Source organism: Mesocricetus auratus, unplaced genomic scaffold, assembly GCF_017639785.1.
Source record: "Mesocricetus auratus isolate SY011 unplaced genomic scaffold, BCM_Maur_2.0 Super-Scaffold_100014, whole genome shotgun sequence".
In the NCBI taxonomy this organism is placed as follows: Eukaryota; Metazoa; Chordata; class Mammalia; order Rodentia; family Cricetidae; genus Mesocricetus; species Mesocricetus auratus.
The window spans coordinates 59,345,134-59,366,574 of record NW_024429197.1 but is presented as its reverse complement, the minus strand read 5'-3'; positions in this window follow the sequence as shown (position 1 = coordinate 59,366,574).

The following is a 21,441-nucleotide window of genomic DNA, read 5'->3' as shown; positions in this document are numbered from 1 at the left end:
GAGGAGTATTGGAATTAGCTCTTCTTTGAATTTCTGATAGAATTCTGCACTGAAGCCATCTGGGCCTGGGCTTTTTTTGGTTGGGAGACTTTTGATGACTGCTTCTATTTCATTAGGGGTTATGGGTCTGTTTAGATTGTTTATCTGTTCTTGATTTAGTTTTGGCAAGTGATATCTATCCAGGAAATTGTCCATTTCCTTTAAATTTTCAAATTTTGTGGAGTGCTGATTTTCAAATATGCCCTGATGATTCTCTGGATTTCCTCAGAGTCCATTGTTATGTCCCCTTTTTCATCCCTGATTTTGTTAATTAGCATGCTCTCTCTCTGTCTTTTGGTTAGTTTGGACAGAGGTTTATCTATTTTGTTGATTTTCTCAAGGAACCAACTCTTTGTTTCATTGATTCTTCTCAGTGTTTTCCTGGTTTCTACTTGATTGATTTCAGTCCTCAATTTGATTATTTTCTGGTGTCTGCTCCTCCTGGGGGAGTTTGCTTCTTTTTGTTCTAGAACATTCAGCTGTGCTATTAATTCTCTAGTATGACTGTTTTCCAGTGTTTTCATGTGGGCACTTAGTGCTATAAACTCTCCTCTCAGCACTGCTTTCAAAGTGTTCCATAAGTTTGTGTATGTTGTGTCTTCATTCTCATTGAAATCAAGGAAGTCTTTAATTTCTTTTCTTATTTGTTCCTTTTCCCAGGGATGGTGCAATTGTGCATTGTTCAATCTCCATGAGTTTGTAGGGTTTTTGCGATTTGTGTTATTGTTGAATTCTAATGTTAATGCATGGTGGTCTGATAAGATGGAGGGGGTTATTCCAAATTTTTTGTATCTGTGGAGATTTGCTATGTTTCCTATTATGTGGTCAATTTTAGAGAAGGTTCCATGTGGTCCCTTTGTCTTTGGGTGGAATGTTCTATAGATGTCTGTTAAACCCAGTTGGGTCATAACTTTTATTAGTTCTTTGGTTTCTTTGTTAAGTTTCTGTCTGGAGGTCCTGTCTAGCGGTGAGAGCAGAGTGTTGAAGTCTCCTACTATTAGTGTGTGAGATTTTATGTGCATTTTAGCTTTAGTAATGTTTCTTTCACGAATGTAGGTGCCTTTGTATTTGGGGCATAGATGTTTAAAATTGAGACTTTGTCTTGATGTATTTTTCCCTTGATGAATATGAATTGTCCTTCTTCATCTCTTTGATTGATTTTAATTTGAAGTCTAATTTGTTAGATATTAGGATTGCTACACCCACTTGTTTCTTGGGACCGTTTGATTAGAAGATCTTTTCCCAACCCTGTCTTTGATGTTGAGGTGTGTTTATTGTATGCAGCAGAAGGAAAGGTTCTGTCTTCATATCCATTCTGCTAGTCTGTGTCTTTTTATAGGCAAGTTGAGGCCGTTGACATTGAGGGATATTAATGACCATTGATTGGTGATCCTTGTTTGTGCTTGATTTATTGTTAGTGAAGTTATTTTGTGTAGGTTCTCCTCCCTTTTTCTTTTGGTGTTTTGTAAAGTGTCATTATATATTGCCTGTGTCTTTGTGAATGTAGTTAACTTCCTTGGCTCTAGGTTTTCCTTCTAGCATTTTCTGTAGAGCTGGATTCATGGATACGTATTGTTTAAATCTGGCTTTGTCATGGAATATTTTGTTTTCTCCATATATGGTAATTGAGAGCTTTGCTGGATATAGTAGTCTGGGCTGGCATCCTTGTTCCCTTAGCATTTGTAGGACATCTGTCCAGGATCTTCTGGCTTTCATCGTTTCCATTGAGAAGTCAGGTGTAATTCGGATAGGTCTGCCTTTGTATGTTACTTGGCCTTTTTCTTTAGCTGCTCTTAATATTTTCTCTTTAGTCTGTAGGTTTGATGTTTTGATTATTATATGGCGAGGTGACTTCTTTTTCTGATCGAGCCTATTTGGTGTTCTGTAAGAGTCTTGTATTTTCATAGGCATATCTTTCTTAAGTTAGGGAAGTTTTCTTCTATGATTTTGTTGAATATGTTTTCTGTACCTTTGTGTTGTATTTCTTCGCCTTCTTCTATACCTATTATCCTCAGGTTTGGCTTCTTCACGGTGTCCCATATTTCCTGGATATTTTGTGTTAAGGATTTGTTGGTTTTGAGATTTTCTTTGGTTGACGATTCTATATCCTCTAATGAGTCTTCAACACCTGAGATTCTCTCTTCTATCTCTTGTATTCTATTGGTGATACTTGCATCTGCAGTTCCGGATCGTTTACCCAGCTTTTCTATTTCCAGCATCCCTTCATTCTGTGTTTTCTTTATCGTTTCTATTTCAGCTTTCAATCCTTCAACTGTTTGAGTTGTTTCCTTAATTTTTTTGGTTGTTTTTTCTTGGTGCTCTTTAGATTCTTTGAGAGATTTGTTTATTTCTTGAATTTTTCCCCCATTTCATGGATTTTTTTTGTTTGTTTTTTCTTCTGTTTCTTTCAGGGATTTCCTCGTTTCTTCTTTGAGGGTCTCCATCATCTTCATGAAAGAATTTTTAAGGTCTGTCTCCTCTTCTTCGTCTATGTAGTGCTTTTCGGGTCTTGCTGGTGTTGGATCCCTAGATTCTGCTGGGGTCATGTTGGTGTTTCTATTGCTGAGTGAGCTCTTATTATGTCTTCTTCCCATCTCTTCTTCCAGTGGTTGCTGGTGGGGTCTTTCTGTCTCCACTGGTCTCCTTCCTTCCTGCAGCTAAACCTGGGGATGCTGACACGGAGTTGGGGTCCTGGAAGGGCTGATGTCTTTCCTGAAGCTGGACTCACTGGGGTTGGTGTCTTGGAAGGGCTGATATCTTTCCTGAAGCTGGACTCGCTGGGGTTGGCGTCTTGGAAGGGCTGATGTTTTTCCTGAATCTGGACTCGCTGGGGTTGGGGTCTTGGAAGGACTGATGTCTTTCCTGAATCTGGACTCGCTGGGGTTGGGGTCTTGGAAGGACTGATGTCTTTCCTGTGTGGGCGGGTCTTCTGGATGCCAGGAGCCACCCAGAAGATCAAGGGGATGGGTGTTGGGCAGGGAGTCCTGCCAGAGACCCAATCTCACCAGAAGATGGACTCGCTGGGGTTGGGGTTTTGGAAGGGCTGATCTACTCAAAACATTTTAATGCCTGTATTTCTTAGCATTCCACCTACTGGTTCTGACATTATATACTGTGAGTAGACAACTCCGAGAGATGCATTAAGAACATACCTGCTAGGGCTAACATTCACAACACAGAGAATAAACTTAAAAATCTCTTCAAAATAGAAATCTCCAGAGTAAACACAACAGGATATTCATATGTTCAAAGCTACACTGAAGCCTTGGGGAAAGGTGGAAATATTTGATGGACAATGTCAAGTCACTGACAAATAAGGACAACACAGTAATGTATACTGTTTTTGAATACAATTATTGTTTTTAGATTGATATACAATGCTTTCATTACTACAGCATTAGGTTGATTATTTTGTTTGTATTAAATGATTAGTAACATGCACATCCTTCATTAGAAATACATTTTATCCATAAGCTACTGGATGAGAATCTTGACATACCAAGACACTTGCAGACTGTTTAATACCTCTACCATATTGATTAATTCTTCACTGTTTTTAATTCAGGCAGCTTTTATCATATGGTTTAAATTTGAAAAGCAGGAGCATAAATAAAAATGTCATACAGCCCATGAATGAGTGAGAGATGGTACACTATGCCAGTATTACATTGACAACAGCAGTAGAAAGAATGACTTATGTGGGGATCAATGATACTGATAGACTTCATGCTACAAACATTAGCCCTTTTCTACATCAGTTTGGAATACATGCACTTTATTTTAGTAGCAATCATAAAATATTCATATGATTTATATTTTGTAATTTTAATTATTATAAATATCAAGGATCAATAAAATAAAAATCAATTAAATGGAGCTATTATTTATAGTTTGCCAAATGTTTCTGCATTTTTTACAGAACAGAGTCTTTATGATGCAACAACACTATTGGTGTATGATGTTATATATTTGTGTCACCAATTATTTACTATCAAACCAGAAGTAACAAAGACCCCATCTTTACAACATTTTTCTATAGCCGCATTTGTGTAACATGTGTACATATATGCAAATAAATACATTTAACTAATACATACAGTGCCACATATGCATATGTTTAAAATATAATTTATTTATGCCCTAAATTGTTTCTAGATGCAATAACATTAAAACATAAATCTAGCAGAGAAATATTAAGGGCAATAAAACTAAAGCCACCAACATGAGAACTCTGTATATTTTAAATGTAAATATACAACTGAATTATACTGGGAAAAAATAAAATATTAGACTATCTAAAGATATTAACCTGATGAAAATAAGCAAACATTTAATTGAGAAAAAAGAAAGGCTGAAAATAAACTAGCATGTATATGATGTGAAAAAGAGATGTGTTCTACAATGCCTGAGAGTGCATGTTTGAAAAATAAACACAAATGCAAACATGTATTAAACATTGTCTCAGATGGGACAGACAGATCTTTTGAGTGTGCCTTTTTTACCCGAAAGTCCTCATGTAGCTGGGAGAAAGACTCTTGTTATTCTTGGGAGTTCACTTAGCCATTTTCCCGGGTCCCTGGAGGTGTGATAGAAATAAATGACTCAGAGTAGCCCAGTTCAGTTAGTCCTGCCAAATCTTCCATATATTGTAATAGACAGAGAAGTTAGCATAGTATACAGTGCTTCATAAGCAGGCCCCTGCAGGGATAATTTGATAATCTGATATCAATGTAAGCCAAGTGCCTTTGCATTTATATTAATTCACTTTTGCCCTCCTTTTGACCCAAACTATGGAGATCTGCTTAGTTGGTCATGATGCTCCAAGTTCTTTGAAGTCCACCGCAATTGCCCTCTGTGTAATCATTGCTTTGCCTGACAATTTACCTGCACTTCGGTGCCAGTTCTTATAGCTGAGGATGGATTATTTTTTCTGTCAGACATTAATGGGTCCTACATCAGGTATCTTCAGAAATGCTACTGTGCTCATAAGAATGGCACATGTGTATATTCAAGGAGCTGTAAAGCCAAGGAGATGCTCAGTGGAGAGGATGACAAGGGGAAGAAACAATTTCTCTCAAATGTGAAAACAAAGGAGAGTTTTGAGGCTTACAACAAGTATATAAATCCAAATACGCATTTCTAGTTGTCTCTTCAGCTCTGACAGAGTTAGGTTTCCCCATCTGAACTATTTATTTTTATAGCTATTGATACAAAAATCAGTTTCTGAACCAATGTTAGAGAACACCAAAGAGAAACAGATGAGTTTGCACTGTTATCATTTATTCTCATGATTTACAATATCTAGGCAAGTCTTAATGCTTATGTTTCTTTACAGTAAAAGCTGACATCTTTAAAAACATAATGATTTCCCTAAAAGAGTTTGAGGGAAGTCAAAGTTATAAACCATAATCACCATGGTGAAAATACAGACATCTAGAATAATATAGTGCCGCTATGAGGAAAATCATGGGGATGATGAGTACTATTTTGTTAAACTGAGGACAATTTTCTACCATGGGAAAAATCACTATTTACACATGACTCCACCCAGAATATAATGACTCTCTAAGAACATATGCATACATACATACATACATACATGCATACATAATATATACATATACACATACATATATTTGCAATATAGAATAATCAAATAGAATATATACACACAGGTGCACACTGTCACAAATATCGTAGTGACTTTTATAATATAATGGAGTCTCTGTTGCATTATCAGGATTGCAGTAAATGGTTGCCTTGAAAAGATGGAAGACACAAGAGAAATATTCTTACTATATATCTCCTGACTTCTGTTTTATTCATACTCACTAAAGCTACAATGAAACTTAGAACTTACACATTATGTATTTATAACAACATAAAAATAGTTTTCCATAAGGAAAAAACAAACAATAATATTCTGTGTTGAAATACAAAGAGCATATTTGAATAAACAGGGAAAAGAATTTGAGGGACTGAATAGAGAGCTTAGCTGTGCAAGTAATTGTTGTGTAACTTACTGTGTGTTGATTCTGGCCAGGCACTGTAAAGAGTTACTGGAATATATATGTGCAAACTCAACACCATGTGACTGTTAGACAGAGGCATATTTCAGCAGCTTGCTGGTCAGCCAAACTCGTCAAAACAATGACCTTTTTTCCATGTTCTTTGAGAGATACTGTGGCAGAAAACAAGGTAGAAGGCAGTGAAGAAAATTACTCCACAGCAACCTCTGACCACGATGTATGCGTACATGAGCAATTGAGACAAAACATGAGTGTACATACATATAAACCAAACATGCTTAAACACACATTTTTAAAATTTTAAAAATTATGAGAACCTCAAAAGTAAAATGAAGCATCAGTGTTGGTGGTGCATGCCTTTAATCCCAGCACTCGGGAGGTAGAGGCAGGTGGATTTCTATAAATTTGAGGCCAGCCTGGTCTACAGAGTAAGTTCCAAGGCAGCCTCCAAAAAAATACAGAGAAAACCTGTCTCAAAAACCACACACAAACAAAAATAGATTGAAGCATTCCTTCACCCTATGATTTCAAAGAAGAGATTGGGACACAAGTCATCCTATTTGCATGTAGATGAGGTGCCTTTCACATTCCAACATACTTTTCTATTTAGTCCTTAGTCCCAAAGGTATCCCAGCAAATATCAGCAAATATCAGAGTCTTGTGGGCACTATGGTTTCAGGCTTCTTAATGGCCTGGACCAAGGGATTGAAATAGGATAATAAGTGGACAGTAAGTAATAGAAATAAGGACAATTCATTAAAAAAAAAACTCCAAAGGAAGCAGAATGAGCTCTAGATTGAGAGCAGTTTAAAAACTCAATAGCCACAGTTTTGGGTCTTTAAAATGTCATTTTAAAGGACCTGATTTTCTTAAACATTTGCATACTCTAGGGATTTTTTTTTCTAGATGCTATGTTACTTTGGAGACTAGGAAGTGGGAAGGAGTTCTTCTTTGTTAACAGGCTTCTTTCATGTGCTAATTTCTGCCCACTCTTTTACCCTAAGAGCTCTATCTCTGGAAATCCTTTGTGAGGGATTAAAGATGGCATATTAGTTAGGGCTTTATTGCTGTGGAGAGACACCATGGCGTGATAATTCTTACAAAGAAAACATTTAATTGTTGTGGTTCACTTACAGTTTCAAAGGTTCAGTCCATTATCACCATGATGTTGAGCATGGTAGCATGGAGACAGATATGATGCTGGAGCTGAGAGTCTTGCATCTTGCAGGAAATTGGAAGTTAACTGAGACACAACTAGAGCATAGGCAACCTCAAAGCCCATCCCCACAGTCATATAATTCCTCCAAAAATCCATACCCACTCCAACAAAACCATATCTCCTAAAAGTGCCACCTCCTATGAGATTATGGGAGACACTTACATTCAAACTACCACAGATATTAATATGTCTCCTCTAGCAATCTGCTGGTGGATGTAGTCCTTATTAACTCTCTCCCTATTCTATACAATAGCAGGAGAGGAGAACACAGTTCTTTTGAATTATAAATTGCAGAAATCCCTGAATCACAATAGTTTCACCTGAATCCCAGAATAAAAGTCCTCAGGAAGTAACTCTTAATAAGAAATTCTTTGATTCTTGCCTAACCACAGGCCCAAAGAACATCTTAAAGCTTCAAGGTTTACAAGGATTTTAAAAATTCAAAATTTAAATAATGCTATCATGATTATCCTAAAGAATACTCCCACAAAATGAGAAAATGTCATTATTCAGTGACAGGTTTCTAAGTGGAGGGTCTGGAGATGAAGAAGGAAAAGGAGAAGGAGAATGAGAAGAAAAAGAAGAAGAAGAAGAAGAAGAAGAAGAAGAAGAAGAAGAAGAAGAAGAAGAAGAAGAAGAAGGAGGAGGAGGAGGAGGAGGAGGAGGAGGAGGAGGAGGAGGAGGAGGAGGAGGAGGAGGAGGAGGAGAAGAAGAAGAGGAAGAAGAAAGTAAGAAAAGAAAGAAAGAAAGAAAGAAAGAAAGAAAGAAAGAAAGAAAGGAAAGTTAGGGCTTAGTAGGTTTTTTACAAACTATGGTCATGTAAACAAGCTTATTAAATATATCATGTTATATGCTATTTCTACAGGAGAAATGAATCTTTGTTAGTGTAAAGCTGCCATACAATGGGGCAGAGTCATCAGGAAGATAAAAGGAACAGAGGATATCTCAAAAACAGTACAAACCAAACACATTACATAGAAGGAAAATTGGTACTAATAAATCCAATCTGTTTAGGGGGTGAAAGTCAACCAAAACCTTAGCTTTTTCAGTGTCCTGGTCAGCAGTCCCACTGGACTTTGCCAAGTCTACCTCTGGGCAAGGATATAGAATTAGATTTCTTTTGTCTTTCATGGAAGTATCTCAATAGAGAAGGAAAAACAAGTCAATGACCAAGATTGCCCTCAGCGAGCCATCTTACATAATTTACTACTGGAGAAGAGATGACATATGAGCATGAAAAAAGAATATTGGTAATATCCTAAGAATTTGATAAAATGATTTTAAGAAACCAGTTGTAGGGTATATCAAGATGAAAATAGTATGAGGTTGTAGTAATTAGATAAACATTATACAAAAATATAAAATACTGAAGAAAATTGAAACATAAAGTGACAATTTTTTTGTGAGTAAAGTGTCTCATTGCATTTGAGGAGTTACAAACTCATTTTGTGGTTTGCTTGACATGATGACATAACTGGACTTGTCTTTATTAATATTATCGTGAGGCTGTGGAGATTCAAAAGATGAAAGCTTCATTCCAGGAAGTATTTCCTGGATTCTTTTAGTACAGGTGATATTGGCTTTTATCCACCTGAGAAGGTGTCAGTAACTTCGGAAGATATTAATATACCTGAAAAAGTTCATATTTAAGCATTGCTTTAGTTTTGTAAGTGGTATTTAATTTTTATACGTGGCATTTACTGTTATAGAGTAGTTCGGTTTCTGTTTCTGTTCTGCCTCGTTCTCCCTAATCCTGGCCACCTTCAGTCCCAAATAAACTCACAAAGGTTTATGTAAATTATAAATGGTTTGGACACTGGATCAGGCTTCTTACTGGCTAACTCTCTCTTAATTATTAACTGAATCCTTCTAAACTATGCATATCCAAGTATTCCTGGGTTACCGGAGAATGCCGAATCTATTACTCCTTTGGAGGCTACATGGCATCTCCCTGGCAACTCACTCTGAATCCTCTCCCCAGCATTCTCTTTGTCTGGGAGGGCTGCCTATACCTCCTGCCTGGCTATTGACCAATCAGAGTTTTATGCATCAACCAATAAGGAAACCATATATACAAAAGGACATTCCCCATCATAGAGCAGCTGGAGAATTACAGGTATGTATTCCAAATTTAGGTGAGAACTCTCAGAGACATGTTTTGTCACAAGACCATAGATAGCATAATTCTAAGTCTGAGACTGCTAGTATTAACTTGTTGGGCTCTGGGGCATTTCAATGAATAGTGCCTATTATATTAATTCATTTAGTGAGGTATCCTAGGTTAGCAATAAAATCAAAGAACTGGTGTCTAGTATTAAAAATAAAACATTTTATATGCCTTATCAGGATTTGTCTGTATTATATTAAGTATTGCCAGCAATCCTTTGAGGGGGCCTTTAAGAAGGAAACTTAGGCAGTCATTATTATTTCAAAGGCATGCCATATCTTTAGAAACAAGAGCATTTGAACTTACTGTACTTTCCATTCTTTGCAAAGGGAAAGGAAATACCATATTTACTTCCCGGGGCAATACATCTCCACTCTCTTGGTTTCCCAGATCTGTGGCAAGCAAAGGCATTTTAAAAGACTGGTTCTTCAGCTAGAGGTTTCAGTTTATCGCTGGCATGGTATTCTAAATTGGATTTGTTCTTATGCCTACAACAAACACTTCTTGGACTGTCCCTATTTAACTCTGTGTTCATTGCTATGTCTTTCACATCTTGGGTCTTGAAACTATCCTGGAACAGTGAGGGAATGAAGTAAAGAAAAGGCACACAGAGAAAAGCTAGAGTCAGGTGGGTTGCGTGAACTATGTTGGAATGGTACAAACTATTGCAACAACCAAAACCTCAGTATGTTCATTAGATGCAGCCTAGGTATCAGGAGTTAATTAATCTTGCTAGGAGTTCTTTGTGAGGTGTGGCAGCCTGTAAACATCTGGGAGGAGGGAGCTGTGACTATGGGTTTTCACACACTGACAATATTTCCAGTAAGATTTGAGGTAGGCTTTGACAATTCTGAGCCTAACACACATGTGTGGGCCTTGCCAAATCCTTATGGGTCTGAGGCTTTGGTCCTTGACATGGTTATGCCCATGTCAGCAATTCACATCATTCATTCATTCCAGTTCACTTGGTTTCCTTGGTTCACCAAGCTCACCACCTAAAAGTCAAACTTAAAATTAACTTGCATGCAAACCCACATTGCTTCTTTTTGACTGAAGGAATTTGATTGGGGAAATTAGTTCCCAGAAAAAAACTGATTCTAGGTAAATAAACATTATGATAAATATCACACACACACACACACACACACACACAATCTTCAAGTTTCATCTCTAATGATTTCTTTCCAACTTATTCAGACTTATTTTACATTTACAATTTCTGGTATTGTCATCACTTACTTCTCTTTCAACCACCATTTGGTTTAGGATGAAGTTACCAGCTGAGCATCCAAGTTCTTCTAAAATCATTTCCATTTTCTCTTTAAGTATCTTTATCCAAAGCATGTTTCATATTTATAATTTTGTGAACTTCTACATTTAACTGCTGGGTTCTTTATAAATACTTCTTTTAAACAGAATATCTCTATTCGAAAGAAAACACAAGAGTCTGTATCTAAACACATGAAGAACATAATAGTCCTAAAACATTCCAATACTTTTTGAACCAGCAAATATAAACTAAAAGGATTTTCAGAAATCCAAGGCACTTCAAAACAGTTTTTGTCAAACAGCACTTAGTTTGCCTTTTTATCTATAAGATAATCAAATCCACGTTAACATCTGATTTTTTTAAAACTTTATGTTTCCTCTGCTCGTTAGAGTTACCTGCTGCCTTTGTATATAGCACTGTTAAACCAGATATTAAGTTGCATCTCATTCCCTGGGCTCTACAAACAGCAGAGCCTCTCAGGAACCCCTCCCAAGATGTGCAGTTTTCTGTGAAGGTTGTACTGTATACTGGAGCAGGTCCTGTCATCTCCGGGGAATCAGTCACAGTTGGACCAACTCACAAAAGCAGGACCAAGAAAATAATCAAGGAATCGACATTTTGGACTTTATGAGGCAGTTTCCAAACTATTAAAAGTCTGATGCACAATTAGGCCAAAGCGATCTCAATTATTTTAATTAAGCACAAACATTTCTCTTTAAGTCAATTTTCTAAATAAATGTCTTCATAGGAAAAAGCTTGGGAGAAAGCCATGTAGTATGCTGCTGCATCAGTAATTGACATTGGGAAACTTCATAGATTAACACATATTTTCAAATATTTTATAATGAAAATTATCATTACTGACCATGCATAAACATCATTTATAGAAATAGTGCACCTCAAATGCGGTGGCTTTATTTAAGAAGAACTATAAACTGATCATTATTAGATGTTGGCCTAATGAAAATTTACATGAGATGTAATTTTGTTTAAACCGTAACAAAATTTATAGGAAACAAGATATTACATTGTTGTCTTTTAAAGGTAGCTTTATTTTTCTAACAAAATTACATATATATTTTAAGAATATCTAATTCGGTTGAGCATATAACAACAATAAATAAGATATGAAACCTTGGTCATGATAATTTTTGTTAATTTTTACAATGTTCATAAATGTATTTTATAGTCCATGCAATTAGTGGAATGCATTTACAAATATAGTCATTGTATAGCCATTAAATGTATATCTAAATGCCATAGACAAATGATCAAAACTTCTAATAGCATTTGATTATGTTGTATGTCAGAGGCTTTTATAGCATAGTATTACATATATCATTTGGACCCTTTTTGTTACAAACTTGTTTAGTGTCGTCTACTGAATAGAGCTGAAATTGAAGTTGCCTTTTATGAAAATTCCAAACTTATCCTGGTAACTATGATGGTTTAATTGGATGTCAGTTTCACTGAATTTGGAATCAAATATGATGCATGCATCTGTAAATACCTGGTAGGGTGTTGCTTAAGTAGGTTAATTAAGGCAGGAATATTCACCAAAACCTGGGTGACAACTTCCTTCTGCTTTCAGCCTAAAGATGTGGAAGTTTGAGGAAATGAGTTATGAGTTTTTTGATCGATTGTCTTCACTTTAAGCTGGCAAGTTCATCTACTCTGCTGCTGCTATTATTTACTGGTATCATATTCTAAGTCATCTGATTTCCCATCTGGACTAAAGATCAGTCATCTATGCTTTCATCATCAGGAAGGGGCTACTGAATTGTTCAGTGGCATACATTGATCAGCTTTTGGGTTCTCTGCCTTTCCAGAATGAAGATAACCATTTTTGGACTACCTAGACAGTATAATTTTAGCTCATGTAATAAATCCCCCTTTAATATGTATTCATCCTATTGGTCTGTTGATCTAGGGAACCTTTCCAAATAGGTTAACTATGAAAAATATATTTGCAAGATGGAGTAAACTGTGAGTTTTGTCTTTAATCCAACTATAAAATCATCCCCCTGTAACCTTGACAAACAATATGTATGTTTTATGGGGACAAAAATCCAGAAATCTTGAAAAATTACTTCTACATGTAGATCCATTCTAAATTACAGTTTTAAGCTCATAGTTTACATTTGATGAATATGATGTATTTATACATTTTGACAGTATTCAATAAAGCAAATATTAGAAATGTAATGACCTTTTAAAAGGGAAATATCAGTTACTTCCCTTTTGGGGTAGACCATGATATACTACTTTCATTATTTCATACAAAATTAAAACACTCATATCTTCAATGTTACTGCTTATTGGGATTGTATGCATATAATCGTGAAAAGAAGATTTAATATATTTGGCAAACACTCATTAGCACATTCATCCATAAATTTATGTACATTACAGATAATAAAAACATCATATTTACCCCCAGTACATTAAGGGTTTTCTTGCAAAATAAATTTATGACAATTAATAAATAGAAGGATTTTAATATATCATAAATATATTGAACAGAAGTATGTGGGCTAACAAATTTCTTTTAATGATAATGATATAAAATATGGGTATTTTTTGAAAAATAGGTCTTTTCTTATGATAAGATAGTTAGATAGGATAGCTGTAACATAAATATAAAATATAAAATTGGGATCTCTAAAAATACCAATGGGACTATAAAGTATGTAAAATATATGAAAAATGAGACTTAGAAATGATAAATGTGGGAGAGTGGACCCATATTCCATGTCGTGCTTCTAGTTGCCCTCTTCAGGATCTCCTGGGGACTGCAGGCATGTTGACTCACCACCAATAATAGTCCAAGTAATCCAGAGATTATTGACATTGCTGTGCTAGTCCCACCTCCACCTACCAGGAGAAGGAATGTCTCAGACCCACCTGCACCCATCTTGAGACCCATCAGAGTACTGGACCTGCTTGTATCCACTGGAAGAGCATTTTGGAATGGTATCCACCAGGAGAGGAAGAGACCCCACTGATGGAGGAAATCCTTCAGTGTATTTTCCACAAGGTCGGGGAAGAAAGGGGAACCTGAGAGATTGCCCTCAGTTGGAGGGTGGATTGAGTAAATCTTAAGGCTTTTGTTTAAGAGATCATCCTCGGTTTGGAGGATGGATTGAAGATAGGTGAGTTGAAAATTGGTAATAGTAAACGAGGTACTGGTATTAAGTGAAAGGAAAGGAAAAGGTAAAAGTATATGGAATGGAAAATACACCGAAATTCTGGATACTGTGTGTTGTGTTGTCTTTGAAATGTTTAATTGCTAAGAAAGGAAAATTTAAATCCAGACTAGTATGGTTTGATGAAGCAAGACCTCCGGAAGCAGTGGCCCAAGTGATTCAACATCTAAAACAACTAAGATGATGCATCCTTACAGGCCCCCAAAATAAGGACTTATACAGGTTTCTGAGTTTGGACATGATCCCCATGCTATGAAAAGCACCCATTAACAGCAGGAAGTAGTTTGTAAAGAACGACACCCACATTTCCAAATATTGTTTATGAATGTCTGTTTGCATTTATACAGGGTTGGTTATTGCTACAAATTTAAGGTCAATTTTGTGAGTCATCTCTATAAACTTTTTATAAGGAGTGGGTATGGAAGTGTCTGACAGACATTCTGCAGGACACAGAATAATGACTGACAATCTGCCAATATAGATGGACAGTTTAAAATTTTCTGCATTGCTGAGAAGGCTTTCAGACACACTGTGGCCTATGGGCTTAAGGTGGGTGCCCCAATGTTACAGAGGAACTTCGTGTGACTGTACAGGTAGTTAGATGTCTCTGTTAATTCTAGTGTTTATATATTATACTTCTGTGATCTTTGATGGAGTTGAAGACAAATAGTTATAATTATACTTTTCCTTAGTTATGATAAAAGATAAGAGGTATATAACACTTTAGACTCACAAAGATAGGATAGATAATAAAATACTTTCTTTAAATCTTACTAAATGTTAATGGACAAAATATTGTAACTATAGTTCTTGCTTGATAACTGTTCTGTTACATATAATTATAATTTGACTAGGTTAAAGTTAAAATCTTCCTTCCTTTTTATTTAGAGAGAAAAGAGGAGATGATGGGGGAAGTCCTTCTGTGTATATGTTGGTGAGTAAAGCACTGTTGGCCAAAGGGAAGCAAGATAGGTGGCACTAGGAATCAAGGAAGATTCTGGAAAATGTAATGAAGAGAGTGTTCATCATGTGATCCCAGGAGGAGAACACAAGGCTGGCATTCTTGGTAAGATAAGACCTTATAAGAATATATTTTAGTAATTATTGGTTAATAATTAAGTCATAGCTAGCCGATTAGAAACCATAGCAAATGGCCAACAGCTTCATAATCAATATAGTGTTCTGTGTGTTATTTGGCGGCTAAAGCAGCAACGGGAAACAGGTTGCTGGTGGGAAGAATATAAGTTACACCTCACCGGCATACAATGGAAGAAGAAATAGGGAGATGACAACATAAAAATAGCATCAACAACAGAAAAATTATATGATGCCACCAGACTCTAGGGCCACTACACCAGCAAGACCTGAACATCCCAATGCAGATGAAGCAAAAGAGAACAACCTTAAAAACAACTTCATGAAATTGATAGAGGACATCAAAGGGAATATGAGAAAATCTATTAAAGAAATGAAAGTAAAAGGAAACCAAAAATTGCAAGAAATCAATAAATATCTTAAAGAAACAAGGGAAGGCAAGAAAAAGAAACAAACAAAACACAATCAGACAGATGAAGGAAATAATTCAAACAATTCAGGACCTGAAAACTGATATAGAGACAATAAAGTAAACACAAACTGTGGGAATGCTGGAAGTAGATAAGCTGGGTAAACAATCAGAAATTACAGATGCAAGCATAACCAACAGAATACAAGAGTTAGAATAGAAAACCTTAGGCACACCAGGACACAACTAAAAAAAGAACTACAAACCTATTGAAGCCTATTCCCTCATGAAAATTGATGCAAAATTACTCAATCAAATACTGTTAAATCGAATCCAAGAACACATGAGAGAAATCATCCAACATGATCAAGTAGGCTTCATCGCAGATTTGCTGGGATGGTTCATCATACAAAAATCTACCAATGTAATCCACCATATAAACAAACTGCAAAAGAAAAACCACATGATCATATCACTAGACACTGAAGAAGCCTTTGACAAAATCCAAAATGTCCTCATGATAAAGGTCTTGGAGAGATCAGGGATAGCAGAAACATTCCTAAACATAATAAAAGCAATAAACAATAAACCAACTGTCAACATCAAACTAAATGGAGAGAAACACAATGTGATTCTTCTAAAATCAGGAAAGAGGCAAAATTGTACATTCTCTCCATATCTGTTCAATATTGTACTTGAAGTTCTAGCTAGAACAATAAGACAACAAAGGAAAATCAAAGCGATACAAATTGGAAAGGAGGTAGTCAATCATTCACTATTTGCAGATGATATGATAGTTTATAAAAGTGACTTGGAAACCTCTACCAGGGAATGCCTACAGCTGATAAATACCTTCAGCAAAGTTGCAAGATACAAGGATAACTAAAAAAAAAATCAGTAGCCCTACTATATACAGACAATAGATGGAAATCAGTATGGAGATTCCTCAGGAAAATGGGAACCAACCTACCACAAGACCCAGCAACTCCACTGTTAGGCATATGCCCAAAAGATGCCCATTCACAAAACAAGGGCATCTGTTCCACTATGTTCATAGCAGCATTATTTGTAACAGGCAGAACCTGGAAGCAACCCAACTGCCCCTCAATTGAAGAGTGGATAGAAAAAATGTGATACATTTATACAATGGAGTACTACTCAGCGGAAAAAAATCAATGGAATATCGAAATTCGCAGGCAAATGGATGGGACTAGATGAAACCGTCTTTAATGAGGTAACCCAGTCACGAAAAGACATGCATAGAATGTACTCATTCGTATACGGATTTTATACATAGAACAAATGATTTCCATTCTGCAATACACACCTCCACAGAAGCTAGGAAACCTAAGGAACCTAAGAGAGACACATACATTCCCCTGGAAAGGAGAAAAGGACAAGATCTCCATTGAAAATTGGGAGCATGGGTGGGGAGAGGGGAACAGGAATTAGGAGAAAGAGAAGGGGAGAAGCAGAGGGGAGAGGAGGACATGAGTGAGCAGGAAGATTGAGTTGGGGGAGGAAGAGAGGATAACAAGGAAACATATAACCATAATAGAGGGAGTCTTTATGGCTTTAAAGAGAAATCTGGCAGTAGGGAAACATCCAGAGATCTATAAGGATGACACCAGCTAACAATCTAAGCAACAGTGGAGAGGCTACTTTAAATGCCCTTCCCCAATAATGAGCTTGATGACTACCTTATATGCCATCCTAGAGCCTCCATCAACTAGCTGATTGAAGAAGAAGCAGACTCCTACAGCTAAACACTGAGCTGAACTCCTGGAATCTAGTTGAGGTGAAGGAGAAGTGATAAGCAAAGGGGTCAAGACCAGGCTAGAGAAACCCACAGAAACAGCTAACCTAAACAAGGGGGAGCTTATGAGCCCCAGACTGATATCAGGGCAACCACCATAGGACTGGCCCAGACCCACTGAATATGAGTGTCATTTAGGAGGCCTGAGCAGTCTATAGGGTCTCTAGTAGTGGATCAGAATTTATCCCTAGTATATGAGTGGACTTTGGGAGCCCATTCCACATAGAGGAACGCTCTAGGCCTAGATACACAGGGAAGGGCCTGCACCAAATGATATGACAGACTTTGGAGATCCCCCATGGAAATCCTCACCCTCCCTGTGGTGCAGAAAGGTGATGGAATAGGTGTTGGTGTGGGGCAGGGAGGAGGGGAGGGAGAGAGAACTGGGATTGACATTTAAAATAAACTTGTTTCTAATTTAAATTTTAAAAAACAAAAATACTGAAAAAATGAAAAGATAAATGTGTTATATTATCATTTCTAATGTCAAAATTCAATGCACACCTCTACTCAAATCAATAGAGTACTCTTAAGTTATTTACATTCTTTTGATAACAGTTACCAATCTGACTTTAAAACAGATGTCTATTAAAAATGTTTACTTTTATTAAAGATGTTTTAAAAAGGTGTTTATTAAAGGTGTTTAGATTTTCTGGCTGGGACTTAACCAAATGCTGTATGGAAACTAATTTTTACATCGTTCATTCTTTGAAGTTCCATAAGTGATTTTCTGGATATTCAATACCTAGAAATGGAGCCTATGGCAATACGGACAGAGGGACTGAAAGATGGCTGATAATTTTATACCTTTACTTTGAACTCAACTAGGTTCTAGGAAACTACAAGGAACCTCTTCTCTCCAAGCCTCTTGAACTCTGGTGAGTCAGCATCCTGTTCTCTTGTTCAGGGAGACTTTGAACTGCATCCAACATGTATTTTGTATAGAGAAGAGTCAGCAAAGAGGGAAATGTCTTAAATAATTCTAAAAATAGTTCACGGTCACCAAGATTCTAACTCATGCAAAGAGATGGAATATCTTGTAAAAGGATGAAAGAGACATGATCTTCTCACAAGGTCCAAGCAAACCATAAGGCCTGGTCACTCAACTGGCCTTGACAGCAGAATGGAAAAGAGGTCACTTTTGCCCATAATACCTTAAAATCTTGATAGGAAAGTATCACTCAAGATTAAATTGATCAGTTTGCTCTTTTCCACTATCTGACTGTTCTCTCCTAATATTAAGTTTATGTCCCTATGAAATATTGTAAGGACCAATTGTTTCTCATTAGTTTTCTTCTAAGCTGGCGAGAAAGCTCTGTTGTTAAGAGCACTGACTGCTCCTGCAGAAGACCTTATGTTTATTCTCAGGAAGCACATGAAATTCTCACAACTGTCTGTAACTCCAGTTCCAGGGATCTGAGTCCCATTTCTATCCTCCATGGGGACTGTATGCAGGTTATGCAGATATATACATATAGGCAAAAAATAAGTACACATAAAGTAAAAGTAAGTATATCTTAGAGAAAGAAATAAAAGAAGGGAAGAAGGAAAGGTGGGAAGGAGAAAGGGAGAGAGGGAGAAAGGAAGGAAGGAAAAAGAAATGAAGGAAGGGAGGGAGAGAGGATGGAAGGAAGGGAGGGAGGTGCAAGGAAGGAACTGCTGCCCAGAAACAGGCCATCATTATGTCAGCTCCTTTTCAACACTGCAGCACCTATGTAGCACCTAAAGCCAAGGTAAAGACCCTCCATTATTCTCATATGGAGAATAAGTGGGACTGTACCTTTCCCCTTCCTTTTGGAATATACTGTGATTCTAAACTTTCCACTAGCTATCAACATGGCTAAGAACCCTGGGCTCTGCACTCTTCAGTTAAGACTTGGAGGCCAAAACAAAGAAAAAGACTAGGAGGCGTTGGACAAGGCAGACACAGATAAAAGTTTTTGAGAGTCTGTTGGGGGGAGTATAATAGGTTTTGAGTCAAACTCTTTAATATGGATTTTGTTCTAACTTCTCTAGCTTTTCCTAGGTCTTGTAATTTTATTTATATTGCACAAACTCATCCAATTTCTAATCACTCTCCTCCTACTACTGCTTTGGTTCCCTCTCTCTCACTTCTCTGTCTAGGAACCACTCTCTAATTTTCCCTCTTCACAACACTTGACTGTTTCACAAATGGAACAACCAAGCACTTTGGGGTCATCCTAAGAACCACTTGAAGAATGATCAGAGTCACACCATGAATGGCCCCAGTTTCCAGGAAATGGTATTACTGGTCATCACTAAGATTTCCTAGGAACAGTTAGGGTTATTTCTTCAGAGGAGGGGATTAAAGAAAACACATAATAATATGGTCAGTGTTTAGGGAAGGGGTCCCCATAAAAGCAGTTCTGAGTCTTGTTCTTGGCAAGATGCAGATAGCCTTTACTTTTTATCTTGGCTGGAAGTGCCAGACAGGTGTTCTGGTTCCTGTTCTAATTGCTGTTTTTTTTCCTTTGGTTTCTAAAAAGCCAAATTGTCACAATGCTAATCTCCTTCATAATTTTCCAGCCTCAACTATTCAAGGGTGATGTGAGGTAGTTAGACAGGGATTAGTAATTTTGGGGACCATTGATAGCACATTGTACTTCTTTTTTTTTTTTTGCTTGTAACACTAGAAAGAGAAGTATTAAACTACACTTCTCTAGAAAAGTAATCATTATATGAAAAAAGTGAGTGTTTTTGGGCTGTGTTGAAGTCTGTTAAGGAAAAGCTACCCCCTTCTGGTAAAATAATGGAATTACAGTTATACCATTGCCACTGGCTCAAACATGACTTCTATTCTAAAGATAAGATTAGTGACTATCCTATTTGTCAGAGAACCTACATCCAGTAACTGATGGAAGCAGATACAGTGACCCACAGCCAACACTGGGCTGATCTCCTGGAGTTCAGCTGAAGAGAGGGAGAAGGGATCATATGAACAAGGGGGGTTAAGAGCATGATGGGGAGAATGACAGAGATAGATAGCCGGAGCTAGTGGGAGGGAGCTCAGGTACTATGGACTGACAGCTGGGGAACCTACATGAGACTTAACTTGACCCTCTTAATGTGGGAGACAGGTGATCTGTTTTGGGGTGGTGGCTAACAGTGGTACCAGTATCTATATAATGGGCTCTTGTGAGCCCTATGGTGTGATAACTTGCTCAGCCTTAATACAGGGGGGTAAGGGTCTTGCCTCAACTTGGTTTGCCAGATTTGTTGACTTCCCATGGAAGGTCTATCCCCTCTGAGGAATTCATGGGAAGGGGGTAGGTTGGGAGGCTGGAGAAAGCAGGGAGCACTGAGGTTGGTATGTAATGAAAATATTTTTTAAATAAAAAAGAATGTCACATATTCCTCTATTTGCTTAAGAGTTAATGAAGCTGGTCTTGCCAATCCCCTAGACAGTAATCTATGATAAGTAAGATGATTCTCTTAAAGGCACATTATGTACTTATTCTTCCCAGAAGCCTTTACTATGAGCAGTTGTTTACAGAGCTCCTGGTGAAGGCATCATGGTTAAGCCTGCCCACTTTGATTCCTAAGTCAAATAGCATAGATTTTCCTTTTCTGCCCTGATCAGCAGGGCACAATGGGGCTGGGCCTATGGGAACCTGGAAAGAATGAGACAAGAGACAAGAGGAGGTGACAGCAAGACAGAAGACCTTCTGAGCGAGCTGCATTTAATGAAAGTTATGTACAGGCTTAAATAGGGAAAATGAGGTAGGGTGATGCAGGACAATAAGGGAGGGGTTGTTGCCGAGTAATCGGATGAAGAGTGTTCTTGGTCACATACCAAGGAGGGTGTTTTTGGTCAAGTACTGAGGGGTGTTTGCAGACCACCACATAGGCTGAGCAGCAGGAATGAAGAGGTGTTAGTGTTAACTAGCCTAATTGCAATGAGGAGGGTTGACTAGCCTAACTGTAGATTGCTGTCTGCTATTCCTGTGAGCTCAGGTTCTATTCATTAGGAAGCTGGGGAGGGGATGGACTATTCTTTAAAAAGAATGACAATATTTACAAGAGGTTCTAAATAACAACGATCGCTCCCAACACTTTTCCTTCTTTCTGTCTCTTTTTCAAGCCATGCATACCTGACTTGCCACTATGGACCGTGCTCATCTGTATCTGAAACTTCCCTGCTCTATTGTACCATGCAGCTTCTGGCTGCCC